Raw genomic sequence first — 26,278 nt, 5'->3', positions numbered from 1 at the left:
AAAGGGGAGGGCGCACTGCCGTGGCCGGAATCTTTCTTTCTGTTGGCCAACTGCCAGGTCAGGCCGACAATTATGCCCCTGTGTTTGACAGGCAGCCTGGCACCCCTTATTGGGTGCCAGGCCACTGGCCCGGCCACCGACACCTTCCCTGGTGGCCCAGTGGACCGAACTTAACAAGCTGTAGAGCTCGCAGCAGTCCTCTCCTTTAACTGAAGACGAGAGACGTGTTGATGCGCCAGCGTGATGACATCACCAGCCCGGTGCTGATGACTGCCATCCGGCCCCCACTTCCACCTCCCATTATGACGGTATCTCTGTTCCCACCGCCTCTTCTGCCCCCATTATGTCCGATTTGCGCCCCGCTCGAAAAAAAACGACAAAGAGCTGAATTTCGCAAGTTGAGCCGCCTCATCCATTGAGACGGCCAAAACACAAGAAAAAGGTTAGTTGCGACCTGTTCCCAGCAGGAGTGAATTTCGGCCCACTAGTCTCTTCGTATTCTCCCTTATCATGCATTCCCCTGATGTCCATATACTTAGTGTATGCCTCTTTCCTTACCCTCAATTTTTCTCTTATGACTTTATTTAACTATGGTGTTTCATTAGTGTTTAGCTTTTACTTGTTTTTTTGTGGAACATATTTTTTCTAGACTGTTTTAAAGTTTTTCCATTGCTGTTCTACATCATTGTTTGCCAATATTGTTGTCCATTTTATTTTCCCAAGTTTTATTCTCAACCTCTCAAAAATTGGCTTTTCTCCAATCATACTTATGTCCTTCTTAATTATTATTTTAAATCAGATTATATTATGGTCACTGTTGCCCAGGTGTTCCCCTACTTTTAGTTCTCTAATCTGCTTTGGTTCATTCCCCGTTACTAGATCCAATAACAAATCCTCCCTTGTTGGGTTTCACATGTATTCATTGGCTGTAAAGCACATTGGGACGTCGGGTGGTTGTGAAAGAGGGAGGTAAAGGGGACAAGGGCAAGTCTTATAAGCGCAAATCTTTCTTTTATTTCTTATTTCTTACATATTAGATTAGAAAGGAGTTCTGTTCACATCGTAGGAACTCCATTCCCTTGTCCCCTTTATCTCCCTCTTCTGTCCAATTAATTTTGGGGTAGTTGAAATCCCCCATGATTACTATTCTATGTTTTTACTTATTTCCCTAATTTTTTTGCATATTTCTTCCTCCACCTCCTGTCCACTATTAGGTGGCCTGTAGACAACCTCTTAGTGTGATTGATCCTTTATTATCTATTATTTCTATCAAAATGACATATAGCACCGAGAATCAGCGTCACAAACTCCTGCAATGCCAAGTCTTTCAGTTTACCATTGAGCTTGGACTGAATTTATAATATAGGTGGGTTGGATTTGACCTGAAATTGGGTTGAATTCAGTGGCGGGTGGGTAAAACTGATATCTCATCCATGTAATTGAGTTAATTGACATATAAAACATGATTTAAAAGAGTAATCAGTGTTATTTAACAATCTTTAGTGTTAGAATTTAGTTTTGGAATTATGCTAACTTTACTTTAATCTATGGCTAGTTCTGTAAAAACTGCTTAACCATTAGATTAAAGTTATATTTTTTTAATTAATTCACAGGATGTGAGCATTGCAGGCAAGGCCAGCATTTGAGTCTCATTGCCCTCGAGAAGATGATGGTAAGACGCCTTGATAAATACAACTGAGTGTCTCGCTTGGCCATTTCAGAGGGGCAGTTAAGAATCAATCACATTGCTGTGGGTCTGGGGTCACATATAGGCCAGACCGGGTAAGGGCGGCAGATTTCCTTCCCTAAAGGTTTACCACAATCTGGTAGTTTCATGAGGGGAAATTTTCCCGGGGGGTCAGCAAATGCGATTAGGGTGAGAAAGTGTTTTTTTGACAGTGGGTCGGGACCCCGCTGTCAACCCATGGCCAAGCGCCTTTCCCGAATGTCGAGTCTGCCAGCACTGAGCAGATCCAAAACACACCGGCAGGAGAGGCAATTGAAATCATTAGTGACTTGGTTACAGCCATTTAACAATGCTTTTTTCCTGGCTTTTTGATTTTGAAAGGTTGTCCACCGGTTTCCTGCTGTGCCCAGACGCCGTCAGTGAAGCTGAGGCGGGAGGTCATTTGCCACTGTTTCAGGTGAGGAGACAACTTCAAACAGCAAGTCAAAGCTCCCAGTTGATTGAGAAATGTTCCCTCAGACACGAGCTTCTCGAAACTGCATTTCCATTACAGATTCAGAATGCTGCAAATCCTTACAGAAGTCTCCTTCCAGCCTGATCTCATTACCTCCCCCATCATTGACAGATTGCTTCTGTCATCTCTACTTCACCTGCCATCTATTCCATCAGCACTTTATAATGTCTCACCTTGGTCTGCAGAATCCCACCACGATCAGCCCCAACACCAGCAGTACCAGGCACACCAGCAGCACCAACAACAATACCAACCTTATCCGCAATCAACTGATGCTGCACAGGACACAGGGCATCAGCACCCAACCACATTGCTGCCCGGGAGGCCAGGGCTGACCTCACTATGGCCAGATTTTTTCACTTGACACTGCACAACTTGGTTGACAGATGATGCGCAAATCAAAATACATCTGTCGCAAAGTCATGTTAAGTGCTTATTCTGACATGCTTCAAACCAAAACTATTCCGCAGAATGGCGGATTTAAAATTGTATATGTGTCTGCCCTAATATAATTTTAATACACCCTTGCTCTGCAAATGACTTTCAGAAATCAGGTTAATGGAGTAGATGGAAGAACAATTTGCATTACAAATATATAAATGGCAGTACTTAAAATACTGTACTTTATTTGATCATTAAACGTTGAACTTCTAATTACAACAGTCACATCCCTCACATTATTATGAATGCAGATTACATTAACTGATAATGAAGCTATAATTGATACCCATTGTATAATATTAGAAACAATTCCAAAATTATTAAATGGAGTGCTGAATTTTGGTACTTAACCTGAAACAGCCACGCGCATTGTTTTAAGTCAAACTTTACAGAAGAACATAAGAAATAGGAGCAGGAGTCGGCTATACTTCATCTGCCAAATTTTTGCCCACTTACTCCATCTGTCTATATCCAGTTACAGATTTTTTGTGTCCTCCTCACAACTTGCTTTCCCACCCATCTTTGTATCATCAGCAAACTTGGCTACATTACACTCGATCCCTTCATCCAAGTCATTAATATCGATTGTAAATAGTTGAGGCCCCAGCTCCGATCCCTGTGGCACCCCACTAGTTATCGTTTGCCAACCAGAAAATGACCCATTTATCCCAACTCTCTATTTTCTGTTAGTTAGCCAATGCTCTATCCATGCTAATATATTACCCCCAACCCCCAAGGTGATTTAAGGTGATTGGCAAAAGAACCAGCGGCAACCTGTGGAAAATAAAGTTTACGCAACGAGTTGTTGCGATCTGTATCGCGCGGCCTGAAAGAAACATAGAAACATAGAAATTTACAGCGCAGAAGGAGGCCATTTCGGCCCATCGTGTCCACGCCGGCCGACAAAGAGCCGCACGGCCCTCGGTCAGCAGCCCTAAAGGTTACATATAAACCTATGACTAATGACGGAAAGGCAAAGAGCACCCAGCCTCACACAACTGTGACACCCCTTATACTGAAACATTCTACACTCCACCCCAACCGGAGCCATGTGATCTCCTGGGAGAGGCAAAAAACAAATAATCCCCTCCAAACCTTCCACCAACCACGTTAAAACTATGCCCCCTCATAGTAGACCCCCTTCCACCAATGGAAACAAGCCCCTCAATATTTTATACACCTCAATGAGGTCTCCTCTCAACCTCCTCTTTTCCAATGAGAACAAACTCAGCCTATTCAATCTATCCTCATAACTAAGATCCTCCATTCCAGGCAGCATCCTAGTAAATCTCCTCTGCACCCTCTCTTGTGCAATCACGTCCTTCCTATAATAGGGCGACCAGAACTGCATGCAGTACTCCAGCTGTGGCCTAACCAAAGTATTATATAAATTTAAAAAAACCTCCCTGCTCTTATATTCTATGCCTTGGTCAACAAAGGAAGCATTATTTATGCCTTCTTAACCACCTTATCCACCTGACCTGCTACTTTCAGGGATCTGTGGACAGCACTCCAAGGTCCCTTTGTTCATCTACAGTATTAAGTGGCCTAACGCTTAATGTGTGTATCCTTTCCTTATTAGCCCTCCCAAAGTGCATCATCTCACACTTCTCTGAATGAAATTCCATTTGCCAGTACTCTGCCCACCTGACCAGCAGATTGATATCCTCCTGCAGCCCATGCCTTTCCACTTCATTATCAACCACACAGCCATTTTAGTGTCAGCTGCAAACGTCTTAATCATACTCCTTATATTCAAATCTAAATCACTGATAAATACCACAAAACGCAAGGGACCCAGTACTGAGCCCTGCGGAACCCCACTGGAAACATCCTTCCAATCACAAAAACATCCATCAATCATTACACTTTGCTTCTTACCTCCAAGCCAATTTTGGATCCAACTTGCCACTTTGCCCTGTATCCCATGGGCTTTAACCTTCATTGGCATGCAGGTGCAGCAGGCGGTTAAGAAAGCAAATGGCATGTTGGCCTTCATAGCAAGGGGATTTGAGTACAGGGGCAGGGAGGTGTTGCTACAGTTGTACAGGGCATTGGTGAGGCCACACCTGGAGTATTGTGTACAGTTTTGGTCTCCTAACCTGAGGAAGGACATTCTTGCTATTGAGGGAGTGCAGCGAAGGTTCACTCCCTCAATAGCAAGGGATGGCGGGACTGACCTATCAAGAAAGACTGGATCAACTGGGCTTGTATTCACTGGAGTTCAGAAGAATGAGAGGGGACCTCATAGAAACATTTAAAATTCTGACGGGGTTAGACAGGTTAGATGCAGGAAGAATGTTCCCAATGTTGGGGAAGTCCAGAACCAGAGGTCACAGTCTAAGGATAAGGGGTAAGCCATTTAGGACCGAGATGCGGAGGAACTTCTTCACCCAGAGAGTGGTGAACCTGTGGAATTCTCTACCACAGAAAGTTGTTGAGGCCAATTCACTAAATATATTCAAAAAGGAGTTAGATGAGGTCCTTACTACTAGGGGGATCAAGGGGTATGGCGAGAAAGCAGGAATGGGGTACTGAAGTTGAATGTTCAGCCATGAACTCATTGAATGGCGGTGCAGGCTAGAAGGGCCGAATGGCCTACTCCTGCACCTATTTTCTATGTTTCTATGTTTCTATAACCAGTCTACCATGTGGGGCCTTATCAAAAACCTTGCTAAAGTCCATAAACATTATATCGTAGGCACTTCCCTCATCGACTCTCTTGGTTACCTCCTCAAAAAATTCAATCAGGTTCGTCAAACATAATCTTCCCTTAACAAATCCGTGCTGACTAACGCTAATTAATCCTTGCCTTTCCAAATGCAGATATATCCTGTCTTTCAGGATATTTTCCAATAAATTTCCCACCACTGAGGTTAGGCTGACAGGCCTGTAATTACTCAGCATATCCCTTTCTCCCTTCTTAAACAAGGGTACTACATTAGCAGTCCTCCAATCCTCCGGCACCATGCCCAGATCCAAGGAGGACTGGAAAATAATGGTCAAGGCCTCTGCTATTTCCTCTTTTACCTCGTTCAACAGCTTGGGATGCATTTCATCCGAGCCTGCTTACTGGCCTACTTTCAAAGCTGATAAACCCCTTAATTCTTCCTCTCTCACTATATTTATTTCATCCAGAATATCACACTCTTCCTCGATAGCAGAATTTGCATTGCCCCTTTCCTTTGTGAAAACAGATGCAAAGTATTCATTAAGACCCTTCCAACATCTTCCGCCTCCACACAAAGATTACCCTCATGGTCTCTAATAGGCATTACCCTTCCTTTCGTTACCCTTTTACTCTTAATATATTTATAGAACATCTTAGGGTTTTCCTTAATTTTACTGGCCAAGAATTTCTCGTGCTCTCTCTTAGCATTCCTAATATCCTTTTTAATTTTGCCTCTTAACTTTCTATATTGTTCTAAAGATTCTATAGTATTTAGCCGATATTATATGTCATAAGCGTCCCTTTTTTTTCTTAATCCTCCCCTGTAAGTTCTTAGACATCTAGGGGGCTCTAGAATTATTTTTCCCAGCCTTTTTCTTTAAGACACATGTTTGGCCTGAGCATTCCAGATCTCCTCCTTCTATGCCTCACACTTTTCCGACATTCATTTACCCACAAGTAGCTGTTTCCAGTCCACTATGACCAAATCACTCCTTAACTTAGCAAAATTAGCTTTTCCCCATTTCGGAAGTTTTATTGGGTGGTGGAAGCATATTCAATAGTAACTTTCAAAAGGGAATTGGATAAACACTTAAAGGGGAACAATTAGCAGGGCTATGGGGAAGTGAGTCTAACTGGTTAGCTCTAGAGGCACCATGGGCCAAATGGCTTCCTTCCATGCCAAATCATTCTATGATTCTATGAACTGGGTGGAATCACAGCCAACAAAAGAGGTCAGAGACTGGATATTCTGCAACAAGCGGCTCACCCAGATTTTCTATCGAAATCAATGATTTCCGTTCTGTTCAATTAAAAGGCAGTAAAGGAATTTGCAGTAAGAATAGTTGCTTACCCTTGTCCTTCCCTTCTCAACGGACACCTCCTTGACTTATTTCTAAGTGCCCTGGGTGCATGGTACTCTATCTAGTCTCTGCACTGTTCCTCTGTTTGTTGGTTGCAAACCTTTTGACCTCATGGGGACTGGGACCAATATTAAGTATTTTTATCTAAGATTTGACATGGATATTAGCACCAATAATATTGCCATAGTTTATGAGTGGTTTAAGAACTAGCTTCATTCATAACCTAACCAGGTGTCACAGATTTTAGTCATTTTTTTCAGCCAGGAAAGAGCTAAGCGATTCAATTCAAATACAAGCATCTTCCGACACTTATTGAAATAAGTACTGATTTTCTCGAGGATTCAGAGCCATCTTAACTTCAGTGGAGGTTCCGCCAAAGTCACAGTTTGAAATTCACCTGAGGAAATTCACCCCCACCCCTCCAGGGGTCACAGTCTAAGGATAAGGGGTAAGCCATTTAGGACCGAGATGAGGAGAAACTTCTTCACTCAGAGAGTTGTTAACCTGTGGAATTCTCTACTGCAGAAATTTGTTGAGGCCAGTTCGTTAGATATATTCAAATAGGAGTTAGATGTGGCCCTTACGGCTAAAGGGATCAAGGGGTATGGAAAGAAAGCAGGAAAGGGGTACTGAGGTTGAATGATCAGCCATTACTTATTGAATGATGGTGTAGGCTCAAAGGGCCGAATGGTCTATTCCTGCACCTAATTTCTATGTTTTTATATTTCTATTTTTAACTGGCAGCTTTCACGAGATTAACAGACGCTTCGTTAAATAGGTTTGGTCCCGGTTATTTCCTGAGGAAGTTTCTCTCAGCCTGCCTGGTTCTCATCAAAAAGTCTGTTGAAAGATTTTGGAGAGCGATATTTGGGCCGGAAAGCTTCTGTGGAGGGCGAGAAAAGAAAGAGAGCTGTTATATATAGGAATTTATATTTTAGTGGCCATATAGGCATCTTTATTTAAGTGGATTAATAATGGCAGTTAATGCCTATGGGCTAGACTTTCCACTTTGTTGGCCATCGCCCAAAAATGGATGATGTTCCAGCGATGTACGACGTCTCAGCCTTACTGATCACAAGAACATCGCCCATTCTTTTTTGAGCAATTTTCCACTCAGCGATAGGCCAACGATGTGAAATGGGCGATCCGAAATGTCGGCAATGTGACGTTCGCCCACCGAGCGGCCAGCGATGTGGAAGGCAAAAGCTTCCCTAGCAACGGCTTCTGCGCATATGTGGGAGTTCAGGGGTCATCCACACATGCGCAGAAGGCACAGGGAGGGGCAGAGAGAGAGAGAGAGAGAGGATAGAGAGAGAGGAGGAAGGCCGAGATCATTGTTCATTGTATGTTAAATTGTTTAAAATGTTCGTTCATAGTTTTTGGGGGGGGGGGGGGCTGGCGGGGGGCGGGGGGGAGCGGTTGGTTGGGAAAGAGGGTGCTTGAAAAGAATTCTGTTTGCAATAAATTTTGTTAATGATTTTAACAATGTGCATTCTTTGATAAGGTTAGTTAACTTAGGCATTTTGAATAATCTAACATCTTTATTTTCTTGTAATAACATTACTTAAGTGAAGCTTTAGTGCAAATGCTGCACTACAAAGACCAGGCCAGTGCAGGCAATGCTAAAATGTAACTCAACATAACTCAACGCAAATGCAACTTTTGTATAAATGTAATTGTTAATCTAAATGTAAATGTGACGATCCCCAATGTAAGTTCATGCAAAGCGTTCCTTTATCAGCTGCTGACGCAACAGCTTTGCAGCGCTTAACTCCCACGAGGCATTGTTCTTCTGTTTGGGGGGGGTAGGACCATGGCTATATCGCCAGGCTGGTCCTCCCTGAGGTCCTCACCAGCCTCCTCTTCCTCCTGCTCCTCCTCCTCCTCTTGCTCCTCACCGGCTGACTCTTCCATCTCCCCTCCTTCTGGAGGTGGACCTGCAGCCCCATCAGGCATTTGCTGTCCTCTCCTTATTGCTCAGTTATGTAGCATGCAACACACCACAATAAAGTCAGTGACCTGGTCAGGGTGGGACTGTAGGCTTCCACCAGAGTGGTCAAGGCATCTGAAGCGCTGCTTTAGGACTCCAATTGTCTTCTTGACGATATTCCGTGTTGCAATGTGGCTTTCACTGTAATGTTTCTCTGCTTCAGTGATGAGGTTACGCAGTGGGGTCATCAGCCAGCTGACAAGGCCATATCCCTTATTCCCCAACATCCAACCGTGACCTTCTGGCTGATTGACAAACAGGTCAGGGATAGCACTCTCACGTGGGATGTGTGCATCATGGATGCTGCCAGGAAATGTAACATTTACTGTCATGATTATTTGGTTGTGGTCAATAAGCTGCACATTTAGGGAGTGGAATCGCTTTCTGTTACAAAACACCTCCGCCTTCTTTAAAAGTGCTTTCAGGCCAATGTGTGTGCAGTCTATTGCTCCCTGCACTTTGGGAAAGTTTGCTATTCTGGAGAAACCCAAAGCCCTCCCGGTCTGTGCCTCCCTGGTCATAGGAAAGCTTATAAAATTCATTCTGTGAGCGTAAAGGGCTTCAGTCACCTGCCGAATGCAGCAGTGTGTGGCGTGCTGAGAGATACGACAGATGTTGCCAGTTGAAGCCTGAAAGGATCCCGATGCGTAGAAGGCCAGTGCTGCAGTAACCTTTACCTCAATGGACAGTGCAGTTCTGATGGTGTTGGAAGGCTGCAAATCCCCCTTGACGAGCTGGCAAATCTCATCGATGACCTCCTGCCGGAAGCGCAACCTCCTAAGACAAGTGTTTTCAGACAAATTGAGGTAAGATTGCTTTTCCAAGTACTTCGTTGGCTGTATGCTCGCCTCCTCTGTCTCCTCTGTCTCTGTCTATACATTACTCTGCTACCTCTTCGATTGATCCTTTCAGAAACCAGCGTGTGAGCAGTTACGAGTAATGGCACAGAAAGCTTAGCAATAATTTTTTTCACTTGTTATAAATACACTTTTCAGTTAAAAAATGCCTAATGTATTAAGCTACAATTGTACAATGAAATATAAGTATAAATCTGAGTCGAGCTATCTGTAAAATAGCCTGAAATAACTAACAAATATCTCAGCTGCAGTTTTTTTGCTGCCACCTCCCTTCCTCCAAAATTCAAAATGGCGTCCGTAGTGCCCATTTTGATGAGGAAGGCCCGGGAAAAGCAACTATTATCCAGAGATGTTCTCGGCGAGCGATCAGCCCGGCGAAGTGCCAAAAGTTGGGATGGGCAGTGATCAGTTGGCCGATGTGAGCCGAAACTTGGGGACTTAATTTTCCGGCGATGTTTCTGACCTAGTTTCCACTTTTTGGTCAAAATGGGCGATAGAGATCCGTTTTGGGCGATATATGGGCAATATATGGGCGATGTGAAGTGGAAAGTCTAACCCTATGTGTTAACCATAATCAGAAACCCACTAAATTTTAACATTTTCTCCAGCATTGGGAGGTGATGTGAAAAGGAGAAGATGGACAGGTTGTAGTCGCCCCACTGAACTCTGGGGGCGGTAACCTGAATTTTTCTAGAGGGGCGGGACTTCTGCGCCTGGCGCTATGTCTCACACCTCCTGAATGTTACCGACCCAAAACGGGTCATTCTGAATTTCATCCCCTGAGAAAACTTCTTAAATCAGATATTTCCAAACTAGGAAGTGCAAGATTTCAATATTCGAACCACATTTATTGGTGAACACTTTGTTTTTGCAGTACAGAGACTCAATGACAGTTGCTTACGATGTGGCTTTAAGTGAATAAGGTTGATTGAATGTTACATAGAATTACAAGATGGAAACAGGCCTTTCGGTTCACCCAACAACTTGCAGTTATATAAAGCCTTTAAAGTGATAAAACATCCTAAGACGTTTGCGAGAAGCGTTACCAAATAAAATTTGACACGGGAGCCACAGCCGGAGATATTAGGACACGTGACTGAAAGCTTGGTGATAGAGATCGATTTTAAGAAACTTATTGAGGCGGAGAGGTTTAGGAAGGGAATTCCAGAGCTCAGGGCTTCGGCAGCTGAAGACAGGGCAGGCAAAGGTGGAGTGATGGAAGTTAGGGATGTGTAAGAGGCCAGAATTGGAGGAGTGCAGCGATCTCAGAGGTTTGTAGGGTTTGTCTATGTTGGTGTTTCTCTTCCACACGAGCAGTAATCCTAGCCCCATATCCCTTCGTGCCATTTTCCTTTTACCACCTATCTCTATATAATTAGTTACCATAAAGCCATACTACCTAGAAGTTTGTAAAGGATTATAAGGTGTATGATATGGTGCAAATGAAGAAGGGAATGATACAGAAGCTTTGGAGTTGACCACATAGCTCAAAAATACATAGTTGTAAAAAAAAAAAAATTCTTTTGATACTTTCCTCAGAAATGTCAGTGCTCACTGATACTCTCTGCAAACAATAATTTGTGCTTCTTTACTCTTGCAAACAGGCCAACATTTTTCCTTACCTCAATAGCCTGAGGTTTGAAGTTTTCATGCAAAAAGCATTTTTTTTAGAAAGGAAGCCATTTGCTCATTGACATGGTATGTCGAAGGTTGGCTCGAAATACAGAAGATTAAGAAGACCAGAAAAGCTTCTAAGGAAGAAGTGTTTCATTTTAACAGTAGAAAAATATATAAGCTGAATACTCCTGGGGTAATGCATCAAACACCTTTCCAAAATCTTTAATCATTATCCAAATGTGGTTAATACAATACTAATTGCAGACGGCTTGACATTCTTGAGGATCCTGAACTGAAATATTTTATTCATTGCTTCCTTCATCCTCTAACACCCGATTGGATTCGTCACTCGGTCTTCAATGGTTTGTAAATACGACAGCTCCTCCATGTGGTTGAAACAAGGACAGACCCTAAAATTGTCTGGAGCAAAAATGCTGGAAGCGCAAAAGCATGAAGGGCTTTGATACAGTAAATAAAGAGAAGCTGTTTCCAATTGGCGGAGGGGTCGGTAAGCAGAGGGTGCAGGTTTAAGGTGATCGGCGAAAGAACCAGAGGCAAGATGAGAATTTATTTTGCGCAGCAAGTTTTTACGATCTGCAAAGCAATGCTTGAAATTTTGAAAAGTTGAAAAAGTAGCGGCAGGCGCTAATCATTGTCCCCTCCAACGATATTAAGCGCTCCAAGAGGGAAGTGGAGCACTAAATCACGCACGAACCACTTCTGTTCGGACGCTAAAGTCCGAGAGCGGGGCGCTAATGGCAGAGGGCTAACCAACTTCGAGCGCATTGATAACGTCATGAGAGGCTGCTTCCCTCGCTTAAAGGGAAGGGCCGGTGACGTTGCATAAGCCGGTTGTCGGCAGTTCTGTGTTGCCAGGCAACTTGCGCGACTGCCATTAAGCCCCTAACACTCTCACACAGTGGAGGGCTGGGATATCTTGCACCAGTGAAACATGACAAACTGTGCGCAGGCACCATACTGGCGCAAATAGTAAAGCTTGTGCTGGCTGGAACCATTCCCTTTAATTACCGTTCCCCAAGCGGCCAGCCGAGTTCACAACGCCTCCTCTTGCTGGTGTTGTCGGCGCGAGGCGATACGGCAGGGGGCGAGAGTCAGTTTTACATCCGGGGTGACAAGGGGGCGCTGTGCACTTTATGACAGCACCATCTGCGAGGAGCTAGAGGCCCAGGCGGTAAGTCTTAGTGCCAGCGCTAAATCTGCTCTGAAGTTTATGGGCGTCACGGCATTCGCCACACCCAGTCGTTAACTCCTTAATGCCCCCGCTAGGTGCTAATGGGAGGCACTAAAACACCTGGTTCTTTCGTCGATCACCTTAAACTTGTGTCCTCTGCTTACCGACCCTCCCACCAGTTGGAAACAGCTTCTCTTTATTTACTGTATCAAAACCTTTCATGATTTTGCGCTTCCAGCATTTTTGGCAGAAAAAATCAAAGAGCAAGTTATTATTTAAATGGGGAAAGATTGCAAAGTGATGCAGTACAGCGGGACCTGGGGGTACTTGTGCATGAAACACAAAAGGATAGTATGCAGGTACAGCTAGTGATCAAGAAGGCCAATGGTACCTTGGCCTTTATTGCAAAGGGGATGGAGTATAAAAGCAGGGAAGTTTTGCTACAGCTATACAGGGTAATGGTGAGGCCACACCTGGGTGTTGTGTAATGAGAGAGGATTAATTAGCAATCTCGTTGTGCGAGGCCCCATAGGGAAGAGTGACCATAATATGATGGAAATCTACATTAGGATGGAGAATGAAACAGTTAATTCAGAGACCATGGTCCAGAACTTAAAGAAGGATAACTTTGAAGGTATGAGGCGTGAATTGGCTAGGATAGATTGGCGAATGATATTTAAGGGGTTGACAGTGGATGGGCAATGGCAGACATTTAGAGATCGCATGGATGAACTGCAACAATTGTACATCCCTGTCAGGGAAGGTGGCTCAACCGTGGCTATCAAGGGAAATCAGGGATAGTATTAAAGCCAAGGGAAGTGGCATATAAATTGGCCGGAAATAGCAGTGAACCCGGGGACTGGGAGAAATTCAGAACTCAGCAGAGGAGGACAAAGGGTTTGATTAGGGCAAGGAAAATAGAATACGAGAGGAAGCTTGCAGGAAACATTAAAATGGACTGCAAAAGCTTCTATAGATATGTAAAGAGAAAAAGGTTAGTAAAGACAAACGTAGGTCCCCTGCAGTCAGAATCAGTGGAAGTCATAACTGGGAACAAGGAAATAGCAGACCAATTGAACAAGTACTTTGGTTCGGTCTTCACAAAGGTGGACACAAACAACCTTCCGGATATAAAAGGGGTCAGAGAGTCTAGTAAGAAGGAGGAACTGAGGGAAATCCTTATTAGTCGGGAAATTGTGTTGGGAAAATTGATAGGACTGAAGGCCGATAAATCCCCAGGGTCTGATGGTCTGCATCCCAGAGTACTTAAGGAGGTGGCCCTGGAGTGGCCTATGGAGTGGAGGGTAGCCAATGTAACCCCACTTTTTAAAAAAGGAGGGAGAGAGAAAACAGGGAATTACAGTCAGCCTGACATCGGTAGTGGATAAAATGATGGAATCAATTATTAAGGATGTCATAACAGCGCATTTGAAAAGAGGTGACATGATAGGTCCAAGTCAGCATGGATTTGTGAAAGGGAAATCATGCTTGACAAATCTTCTGGAATTTTTTGAGGATGTTTCCAGTAGAGTGGACAAGGGAGAACCAGTTGATGTGGTGTATTTGGACTTTCAGAAGGCTTTCGACAAGGTCCCACACAGGAGATTAATGTGAAAAGTTAAAGCACATGGGACTGGGGGTAGTGTGCCGACATGGATTTAGAACTGGTTGGCAGACAGGAAGCAAAGAGTAGGAGTAAATCGGTACTTTTCAGAATGGCAGGCAGTGACTAGTGGGGTACCGCAAGGTTCTGTGCTGGGGCCCCAGCTGTTTACATTGTACATTAATGATTTAGACGAGGGGATTAAATGTAGTATCTCCAAATTTGCGGATGACACTAAGTTGGGTGGCAGTGTGGGTTGCGAGGAGGATGCTATGAGGCTGCAGAGTGACTTGGATAGGTTAGGTGAGTGGGCAAATGCATGGCAGATGAAGTATAATGTGGATAAATGTGAGGTTATCCACTTTGGTGGTAAAAACAGAGAGACAGATTATTATCTGAATGGCAACAGATTAGGAAAAGGGGAGGTGCAACGAGACTTGGGTGTCATGGTACATCAGTCATTGAAAGTTGGCATGCAGGTACAGCAGGCGGTTACGAAAGCAAATGGCATGTTGGCCTTAATAGCGAGGGGATTTGAGTACAGGGGCAGGGAGGTGTTACTACAGTTGTACAGGGCCTTGGTGAGGCCACACCTGGAGTATTGTGTCCAGTTTTAGTCTCCTAACTTGGAAGGACATTCTTGCTGTTGAGGGAGTGCAGCGAAGATTCACCAGACTGATTCCCGGGATGGCGGGACTGACATATCAAGAAAGACTGGACCAACTGGGCTTGTATTCACTGGAGTTCAGGAGAATGAGAGGGGATCTCATAGAAACGCTTAAAATTCTGATGGTTTTAGACAGGTTAGATGCAGGAAGAATGTTCCCAATGTTGGGGAAGTCCAGAACCAGGGGTCATAGTCTAAGGATAAGGGGTAAGCCATTTAGGACCGAGATGAGGAGAAACTTCTTCACCCAGAGAGTGATGAACCTGTGGAATTCTCTACCACAGAAAGTTGTTGAGGCCAATTCACTAAATATATTCAATAAGGAGTTAGATGAAGTCCTTACTACTAGGGGGATCAAGGGGTATGGTGAGAAAGCAGGAATGGGGTACTGAAGTTGCATGTTCAGCCATGAACTCATTGAATGGCGGTGCAGGCTCGAAGGGCCGAATGGCCTACTCCTGCATCTATTTTCTATGTTTCTATGTTTCTAATACTGCGTGCAGTTTTGGTTTCCATATTTACGAAAGGATATACTTGCTTTGGAGGCAGTTCAGAGAAGGTTGTCCGGGTGAGGGACTGACTCTGCCGGCTGACACTCTGACCCTCGAGCCTGGTTTGGAGACGTTCGGTGATGGCGTGGCACTTTGAAAAAAATCCCAAATTAGAGAATTGCACTGGACTTCTATTTTCTGCATTTTAAGTTTGAAAAATTTAAGCTACATGATGAATATTTAATGTGTTCTATACTCGTTCCAAAACTTCACATAAAAACAACAGCGTCTTTCTGCGACGATTTTTTGATGTGCGCTGGTTTTTCTTAAGTGACCAGAAGGTTTTTTGGGAGTGGTCACAGACGGCGTCCTCGGAGAAATGTAAGTTGGCCAAATTTGCAAAAATGTGAAAAACTGGCGCAGACATCAGGTTACACCCGGTGTCGCAAAAAAAAAAACGGACCTAAAAAAAACGTAACTAACTGAGTTACGCTGGCACACAAATTTTGGGGAAACTTGGATTTTAAAAATTTATCTAAAAAAAAGCGGCGCGTGCCAAAAAAACGTCGCAAATCACTGGGGAAAATTGAGCCCATGCACACAGACACGCACACACACACACAAACACACACTCACACACACTCACACTCACGCACACGCAAACACACATTCACACACACACGCACACACACTCACACTCATGCACACACAAACACAAACTCACACTCACGCACACACACATTCACACACACACACACACACACACATTCACACACACACACAAACACACATTCACACACACACACACATTCACACACAAACACACATTCACACACACACACACATTCACACACACACAAACACACAAACACACATTCACACTCACGCACACACACATTCACACACACACACACATTCACACACACACACAAACACACATTCACACATACGCACACACACACAGAAACACACCCTCACTCACACTCACACACAACAAACATAAACACACATACACACACACGTACACTCAGGTTAAACAAGACTGTTGATTGATCCTTGCAGCAGAGGCATTTAATGAGCCACAGAGAACAAACTGTACAATAAGGAGTGAGTTTCTTGTCCTCGGCGATTGAAGTGATGCACAGAATAGCTGATATATTAATTCGATATTTTGTGTAATGAAAGTACAATACCCAAATAGTTAAGTCTGCTTAAGTGCTAATAACTCCCCCAGCACTAATTATCATCACCACGGTCAGGAGTAGGTAGTGTAGTGGTTATGTACTCGAGTAGCTCCAGAGGACATGAGTTCAAAACCTGTTTCACTCAGCTCCCAATCTCAGTTGTGCTATGGCAAGGTTAGACTGAACTAATACCTGCTGTCCATAAGGGAGGGAAATACGGAATGAGAGTCATTCATGAACTTCAGAGCTAAATAGGCCGAAGCCTGGGTCAGCTAATGGTGGCAGGGCAGTAAATTTTACGCCAGGAAATGGTTTGTGTCTCCAGCCACAAAATTCAGCAGCTGGGCTCAGAGTGCTAGGGGAGGCATTCCACATCTCTTTTAGGGTGCTCGGGCAGCTGAGCAGCTGAAAATCCCGAGCTAAAGAGCCGGCCTCGAAGCGCCCTAAGAGAGGCTTCGCTGGGGAAAAGAAAATCGGCAAACAAACCAACAAAAACATTCACAATACCTTGTTCACTCCACATAAACATAAATCACAAAAATAAAAAAAATGAAAAACAATGACACTTAGCTCAGGTAGACATTCCTTCCCTCACTGCCACCGGTACAGCTTGGACCGCCCGCTTTCCCAGGCGGTCCCACTAGGGGGCACTGCAGGGCGCTACGGATTGGGCAGAAAATACCTTTCGAAAAGGTGCCGCTACCCGGGGGCGTTGCACACCGGCTCACCTCTCCCGGGCGGTACACCCCCACAAACCCGGCACCGAGTGTCCCGGCGGGACGCTGTAAGCTGGCCGCCCGCCGGCAAATTATTTCCGCCGCCATTACCGCCCCTGTGGGGAGCGAACAGAGGCGGCAACAGATCGGATTTCCAGCCCATAGAATTTACTGAGGATGTAACAGACAGAGTAGATGGGGTAAGTGCGGTGGATGTAGTGTGCATGGACTTTAGCAAAGCCTTTGACAAGGTAGCACTTGGGAAATTACGAGGGAAGGTTAAAGGGCATGGAATTAGGGGGGAGGATAGCTAACTGGTTTAAACATTATTGATAAGGGAGAAAACGGAGAGTTAGAGTTAAGGCAGGTTCTCGGAGTGTTTGGAATGGGCAGTGGTGTCCCACAGGGCTCTGTGTTCATCTATGTTTAATGATTTGTATTGTGGCTGAGAGGGAATGGTGTCCAACTTTGCCGAGGGTACCAAAATGCTGTCATCTTCCAAAGCATAGTTAGTTCTTTAGAAGACCAAAGGAAATGGTAAAGGAATATTGATAAGATGGGGTAATGGGCTAAAAAGTGGCAGAAGGAATTTAATTCCAGTCGGCGTGAGATTATATGTCATTTTTTTTAAAACTACCACAATAATTATACTGTGAATAGAAGTAGGTGCTCGGTGGAAGGACTAAAGGATTTGGAGGGGCGGGGTGGGGGGACAGATGCACAGGTTATTAAAGGCAGTGTCGCAGGTCGATAAGGCCTTTTTAAAAAAAAAGCGAATAAAATTCTAGGTTTTATCCCAAGCGTATAGAATATAAAAGCTGTAAGGTAATGATGAGCCAATATAAAAGCTTAGTAAGATCTCAGTCACAGTGCAACGTATAGTAGATGAAAGATTGCAAAGAGGGTTCAGCACAGAGCCACTAAGGGTGCTGCCTGTATGAGGAAATACAAATATGAAGAAATATTTGGAACATTGGGAATACGAGGTGACATAATAGAGGTGTTTAGAATTCCGGAAGGATGGGTCAGGGTAGGTAGAAGCAGAGTGTTCCTAGCAGTTGAGGGGTCAAGAAGGAAAGGCCATAGTTACAAGTTTAAATGTAAGTGATTTAGAATAGTGGGTGGGAGAAATCTATTCACACAGAGGCTGTGAAATTCATTCCCAGGGTTAGTGGTTGAGGCAGAAACTATGTCAACATTCAAGTTAAGATTGGATAGGTGGATAAAGGGGGAAGGGTTGAAGGGTCAGGGGAACAGGGCGGGCAAGTGTAATTAGGACTAATTGCTCACATGGAGGCATTGGTAGGCCGAATGGCCTGTTTTCATGTTGTAACTTCTCTATATTCTCTGAGGGAGAAATTGGTCTCCTTTGCACCTCCCATTAGCGCCTCCGGAGTCGGTAACAGGGCACTAAGGGCTTACCGACCACACGCCGCAAAATCACCGACACCGCGAACTTCCCTGGTGGGTTTGCGCTGGCACTAAAACTTACCGCCTCGATCTCCTGCACCCCGGAGATCATGACTTCATCCGGTGCGCAGTGCCCCGTTACCACCCCGGATGCGATATTCGCTCCTGCCCCCTGCAGCATCGCCGGGAGTCACCAACGGCAGCTGCAGGAGGCATTGTCACCTCGGCCGGCCGCTTGGGGAGTAATAATTAAAGGCCGTGTTGGCCAGGTAGGGAAAAATTTATTTATGTCCCCAGTGTGTTGCATTTTGATTTCTTTGGAATCTGCGATTGCTCAGTCCTGCATTCTTTTAAAGAGCTTGGGTCTGCTCTGCGCATATCGCATGTGCCGTCGCCCAACAGACACAGCCTGAGGATTCATTCACCCCTAACCTTAACCCTAACCCTAATCCTAACCCTTCCCTTTAAGGGCGGGAAGGAGCCTGTAAAATTGGTGGCGCTGCACGGAACATTGCTCAGTGCTCTGCCGATACCGACCTTCTCATTCCCTTTAGTACTCCAAGGGAAGTGAAGCACTTGATTTAACGCTCCGCATCCCTCTTGGAGTACTAAAGTGGAAGAACTGGGCAGATTCAAATCGTCACCCCCCGGCGATACTTTTGCAAAAGCGACACTCACGCAAAACTTATCACCCCGAAGGGGGGGGGGGGCTATACAACTCGCAGCCCTTCAGTATAGCTTCCTTATACTTGTACTGCACAAGACTGCTAACATTTTGGCAATTAATGCTTCGCGACACGACGACACTTACAAGCTTGGGCAACTGTTTTCATCCTGCTCTGTCTGATGTAATGTCATGCCCATTATTGTATCAATCATGTGACTGCATTTAATGGACACCGCTTAATGGGCCCAAGTTTTTACATGATTTGCGCCTGATTTTTAGGAGCAACTGGTGGAGAACGGACTATCTTAGAAATCGCAATTCTCCACATTTTTTTTTCTGCAGTTCTAGTCAGTTAGAACAGTTTCACTTTGGAACAGAATATTTTCTTCAAAAGGGGGCGTGTCCAGCCACTGACACCTGATTTCAAAGTTTCCACAGTGAAAACATACTCCAAACTAACTTAGAATGGAGCAAGTGAAGATTTTTGTAGAACTGAAAAAACCTTGTCGACACATTAAAAAATCAGGCGCAGGTTACAAATTAGGCGTCCAGAACGAGGTGGGGGGGGGGGGAGGGGGGAAAGGGAAGTCATTAAATTCTATAATAAATCCTTATTTATACTTATACAAATATTATACAAATAAATCCAACCTGAATAAAAATTTATAAGCAAAGAAAAGATTAAATAAACCATCTTCCTACCTGTGTGAAAGTGCTTCAGCCAGGGAGAATGCTGCAGGAAGCCTCACAAGTTGAGGCAGCCGTTCATTCCCGCGGGGGGGGGGAGGAGGAAGCCGGTCGTTCCCGCGGGGGGGGGAGGAGGAAGCCGTTCCCGATGGCGGGCGGGGGGGGGGGGGGGAGGGAAACGGCTGCCTCAACTTTCTGAGGCTTCCTGCAGCCTTCTCACTGCTGCAAGAAGCCTCAGTGCTGATGTGCTGATGGCAATGTGCTTTTATTAAAAAATGTTCAAAAATTAAACAGCTACAAAGAACTACAAAAATGGCCGAGTGCCAATGTTTCCTTCACTCTGCGCGTGCGCGAACGCTCCAACGCGCACGCGCAGGGTTGCCGGCAGGAAAAAAATTAATTTAAATGGTACCCGCCCCCTCCCACTTACAAAATCGGCGCGAGTGGTAGGCTCCGCCCCCTGGGCGCCGCGCCAAGCAGACATGGAGCTGCAGGGCGCTCCAGAATTGCGCGGTTTGTTTCCGGCGCCGTTTTCGGCGCGAAAAACGGGCGCCCAGCTCGGAGGGGCGCCCGTTTTTTATCGTGTGGAAACTTGGGCCCAATATTCCTGAGCATGAAGTGCCAGTTGCCATCCAAGTCCTATAAGTCTCTACAGATCTCTGAATATTAGATTTCTTTGAACGATATCTCTCAAATATTTGGGTTTTCTTGCCACATACATCAAACATCAGGCATTCTTATCACAATGCCTATGTTGAACTCACACACAGAGGGCTTTCAACCAGGATTTTACAGCACGGGAATAATCGAAGGCCACATGTAAGAGATAGGGAGTAAGTATTTCTCCTGTTGCCAATTTCTATAAGCAATACAGGTCGGATAACAGTTTCCCAATAGCAACTAAATCAGACATACTTCTAAATATTTCTAATGTTGGTCTGTCAATATTATATTCGGCACCAGCTTGCCAGCTGGGGTTTTCAGCATTAACCGATCCAGTTGCTTAATTTAAAACAGCTTTTGCCTTTAATTGCTGCTCCAACACAGGAATCCTGCAGTTGGAACCCACAACCTTGTACTAGTTTGGAGCATCAATAGAGGTCAAGGGAGATAAAACAGATGGGGGTAAATGTCCAGCTTCACCACATGGAGCAGGGCTTGAACCCACGACCGTCAGACTCAGAGGTGAGAGTGCGACCCACTGAGCCACGGCTAACAGACCGAACCATATCACTCCTCATGCTCAGTGCATCTGCCTCCTTTCATCCCTCTGGTGAGACAAGGCACGGAAATGACTGCTTACTCCTCCCTTCTGATTCCAGTGAAATCTTAAAACCGATAAACATATTCAGAAATCAGGACAGTTTTCTAATGGAGAAAAGCAGCAAATAAGAAAAAAAAGAAAAGGAAGTTTACACTATCGTTTTATGCTTAATATTTATTCGCAGTGCACCTCTAATTCCTTTGATTGTCATATTAAGCATCAATATGATGAGCAGAAGACGACTAGTACTAATAACCAAGGGACTATCAACAACCACAACGTGCATCTATATAGCGCTTTTAATAACGTCAAATGTCCCCAGGTGCTTCACAGTAGTTTGACACCAAGCCACATAAGGAGATATTAGGAAAGGTGACCAAAGACTTGGTCAAAGAGATAGGTTTCAAGGAACATCTTAAAGAACTAACAGTCGTTGTAATAAATTTGCTTCATGGGTTTTTACAAAGGCCATTGACGCTGTCAACCGCGAGGGTCTATGCAGCGCCCGCCTTCATTTCGGATACCCCCAAAAGTTCGTCACCATCTTCCGCCTGCTCCACGACGACACGCAGGCCGCGATCCTTACCAACGGATCCATTACAGACCCAATCCACACCGGGACCAGGGTCAAACAGGGCTGCATCATCGCCCCAACCCTCTTCTCAATCTTCCTCGCTGCCATGCTCCAGATCACAGTCAACAAGCTCACCGCTGGAGTGGAATTAAACTGCAGAACCACTTGGAACCTGTTCAACCTTCGCCGTTTCCAGGCCAGGCCCAAGACCATCCGAACCTTTGTCGTCGAGCTACAGTACGTGGACGATGCCTGCTTCTGCATACAGAGGCTGAACTCCAGGACTTAGTCAACATATTTACTGAGGCGTACGAAAGCATAGGCCTTACGCTAAACATCCGTAAGACAAAGGTCCTCCACCAGCCTGTCCTCGCCGCACAGCACTGCCCCCCAGTCATCAAGAACCATGGCGCAGCCCTGGACAATGTGGACCATTTCCCATACCTCGGGAGTCTCTTATCAACAAGAGCAGACACTGACGTCAAGATTCAACACCGCCTCCAGTGCGTCAGTGCAGCATTCGGCCACCTGAGGAAAAGAGTGTTTGAAGACCAGGTCCTCAAAACTGCCACCAAGCTCATGGTCTGCAGGGCTGTAGTAATAACTGCCCTCCTGTATGGCTCAGAAACATAGAAACATAGAAAATAGGTGCAGGAGTAGGCCATTCGGCCCTTTGAGCCTTGTAAGGAGTGGTTTGCAGGGGGTCAGCTTTCCTTTCTGACCTTATATGAGTGGTTCCGAATCGCTCCCACACCCTTGGTTCTGGACACTGGAATTATGAAGGGACTGTGACAGACTTGGACAGACAATCGGTTTCAAGGTAGGAAGCAGGTATGGCTTTATTGTGGTTAAAAAGAAGTAAAAGGCACACCTTTAATAACACACACACAGACCAATACACACTGAGGGGTACAACACATTGAATAAAATGTCAAATTGCAGCCTGTGGGGAAAAGAATACAGCTTAAACTCTAAATGGGGTAAAGAGGAGAATGCAGATACATTTACACAAGTTATCCCAGCCTCCCTCCCCCAATTCCCCTAACTAACTAAGTTATAGCTCTGTGGGTTCAGGGGCCATGCTCACCAATCCCCTTTTTGACAGTTGCCGGTGAATCACGGTTTCGGGGTTCGCTGCACTTGGCCTTCTAGGCGAGCCGTACCCCGGTCGGAGGAGAGGACTTCGGACTGCGTAGTCTTCGGTTGGGGTGCGTCCGTTGATGCGGTAAGTTGCGTTTTGGATGTATGGGGTAAGTACCCACTTTCTTTGGTTAGGAATAGTTTAGTTAGTCCCTTTTGGTAATTTCTCACCCATTGGTCATTCCGAAGTAGATTGTAGAGTGGAAATAAATGTCGATTCTTCGGTTTTTGCTGAGTTGGTTTTGGTTGGTCGTTTCGCTGGTTGTGGTGGCCCGGGTTGTCAATTTGGTTGCTGACAACCTTCCATTTCGTGGGCCTCGTGCTCGGTCGGTCCTTGATGATTTCTTGTAGTTTCCTTCACTACTCCATTTCTTCACTCCCCACCTCCGGCTGCTTGTGTCTGTTTGTGTTTGAGTCTGTGTTCTGCTGTTCGAGTCTGTGTCCTGCTTTCTGTGTTCTGTTCCTTGGTAAAACTGGGAATAGATATACCCACCAAAGGCTTCCTTATCTCCCACCAAATCTAGCCCAGCTAACTGAAACTTGATTAAGTGGTTTTAATCTGGCATTAATAGGCTTTTTGAAGTTGATGAGCTCTCCATTGTGCTAGTCTGGCCTGAGCCAGATATTTCTATGCCTGTTGAAAAGGTGCTGGAATATGTATGTGGCATTGTTTAAATGCTAATGTTTTCAAGGGGCAAGTTTCGAGGGTATACAGTTCCCAGACAATTTGATTAGTTCCAATGTCCAAACTGGCCCTTTAGGTATTGACCCCACCCCTTTTCTTGCAGATCCAACATACACCTTTTAAAAATCCCAAATTCGATTAAAGTTAGTAGTTTCTTCCATGTGCACTTTAGGATTTCAAACTTTCTGGTAGATAGTTCCAAATTAAATTCCCTTTCCTATGAGTCCAAACACTGAGGGGGGGGGGGGTCTCCATGAATGCACCCCCTTTTATCCCCTGCAGGCCTCGTCTGCCCCTTTAAAATTCATTTGTGTCCCAAAGTTTTCCTTCCATTTTAAAAGTCCAGAAAGGGATTCGTCTCCTCTGCAGGGGAAAGGTACCTGGAATCTTTGCGAGATATTGGTAAATTCTACAGCCTGCACCACCATTCAATATCATCATTCTGATCATGCAACTTCAGTACCCCATTCCTGCTTTCTCTCCATACCCCTTGATATCTTTAGCTGGAAGGGCCACATCTAACTCCATTTTGAATATATTTAACGAACTGGCCTCAACAACTTTCTGTGGTACAGAATTCTACAGGTTTACAATTCTCTGAGTGAAGAAGTTTCTCCTCATCTCGGTCCTAAATGGTTTACCCCTTATCCTTAGACTGTGACCCCTGGTTCTGGACTTCCCCAACATCGGGAACATTCATCCTGCATCTAACCTGTCCAATCCCATCAGAATTTTATATGTTTCTATGAGATCCCCTCTCATTCTTCTAAATGCCAGTGAATATAAGCCTAGTCGATCCAATCTTTCTTCATATGTCAGTCTTGCCATCCCGGGAATCAGTCTGGTGAACCTTCGCTGCACTCGCTCAATAGCAAGAATGTCCTTCCTCAGATTAGGAGACCAAAACTGTGCACAATATTCAAGGTGTGGCCTCACCAAGGCCCTGTACAACTGCAGTAAGACCTCCCTGCTCCTATACTCAAATCCTCTCGCTATGAAGGCAACATACCATGTGCCTTCTTTACTGCCTGCTGTATCTGCATCCCAACTTTCAATGACTGATGTACCAGGACACCCAGGTCTCATTGCACCTTCCCTTTTCCTAATCTGTCACCATTCAGATAATATTCTGCCTTCCTGTTTTTACCACCAAAGTGGATAACCTCACATTTATCTACATTATACTGCATCTGCCATGCATTTGCCCACTCAACTAACCTGTCCAAGTCACCCTGCAGCCTCTTAGCATCCTCAGAGCTCATACTGCCACCCATCTTAGTGTCATCTGCAAACTTGGAGAAATTACATTCAATTCCTTCGTCGAAATCATTAATGCATATTGCAAATAGCTGGGGTCCCAGCACTGAACCTTGCGGTACCCCTCTAGTCACTATCTGCCATTCTGAATAGAACCCGTTTATTCGTACTCTTTGCTTCCTGTCTGCCAACCAGTTCTCTAGCCATGCCAATACATTACCCCCAATACCATGTGCTTTAATTTTGCACACCAATCTCTTGTGTGGGACCTTGTCAAAAGCCTTTTGAAAGTCCAAATATACCACATCCACTGGTTCTCCCTTGTCCACTCTACTAGTTACATCCTCAAAAAATTCTAGAAGATTTTTCAAGCATGATTTCCCTTTCATAAATCTATGCTAACTTGATCCTGTCACTGCTTTCCAAATGCGCTGCTGTTAAATCTTTAGTAATTGATTCCAACATTTTCCCCACTACCAATGTCAGCCCAACCGGTCTATAATCCCTGTTTTCTCTCTCCCTCCTTTTTTAAAAAGTGGGATTACATTAGCTACCCTCCAATCCATAGGAACTGATCCAGAGTCTATAGAATGTTCGACAATGACCACCAATGCATCCACTATTTCTAGGGCCACTTCCCTAAGTAGTCTGGGATACAGACTATCAGGTCCTGGGGATTTATCGGCTTTTAATCCCATCAATTTCCCTAACACAATTTCCTGACTAATAAGGATTTCCTTCAGTTCCTCCTTGTCGCTAGACCCTCGGTCCCCTAGTACTTCCGGAAGGTTATGTGTGTCTTCCTTAATGAAGACAGAACCAAAGTATTTGTTCAATTGGTCTGCCATTTCTTTGTTCCCCATGGACCATGTACAGTAGACACCTCAAGTCACTGGAGAAATATCACCAACGATGTCTCCGCAAGATCCTACAAATCTCCTGGGAGGACAGGCGCACCAACATTAGCGTCCTCGTCCAGGCCAACATCCCCAGCATTGAAGCACTGACCACATTTGATCAACTCCGTTGGGCAGGCCACATTGTTTGCATGCCTGACACAAGACTCACAAAGCAAGCGCTCTACTCGGAACTCTTCACGGCAAACAAGCTAAAGGTGGGCAGAGGAAACATTACAAGGACACCATCAAAGCCTCGCTGAACTGACACCTGGGAGTCCCTGGCCAAAGACTGCCCTAAGTGGAGGAAGTGCATCCGGGAGGGCGCTGAGCACCTCGAGTCTGAACACCGATAGCATGCAGAAATCAAGCGCAGGCAGCGGAAAGAGCATGCACCAAACCGGTCCCACCCACCCCTTCCCTCAACGACTATCTGTCCCACCTGTGACAGAGAATGAGGTTCTTGTATTAGACTGTTCAGTCACCTAAGAACTCATTTTAAGAGTGGAAGCAAGTCTTCCTCGATTCACACTACACATTACAAGTTCATCCATTAGACTCACAACTGCATACCTCATCGTGGATGACCTAGCCTCAACTGGCTGGTGTTTTATTGAGTCTTGTGAACATCACGTGACTGGCTCAGCCACTGACAATGCAACAGCTCTACAACTCTTTTTGGAGACAAAAATAAACATTAAATCAAG

Source organism: Pristiophorus japonicus, chromosome 6 (genome assembly GCF_044704955.1).
Source record: "Pristiophorus japonicus isolate sPriJap1 chromosome 6, sPriJap1.hap1, whole genome shotgun sequence".
In the NCBI taxonomy this organism is placed as follows: domain Eukaryota; kingdom Metazoa; phylum Chordata; class Chondrichthyes; family Pristiophoridae; genus Pristiophorus; species Pristiophorus japonicus.
The sequence above is the reverse complement of the archived record's forward strand: the minus strand, read 5'-3'. Positions refer to the sequence as shown.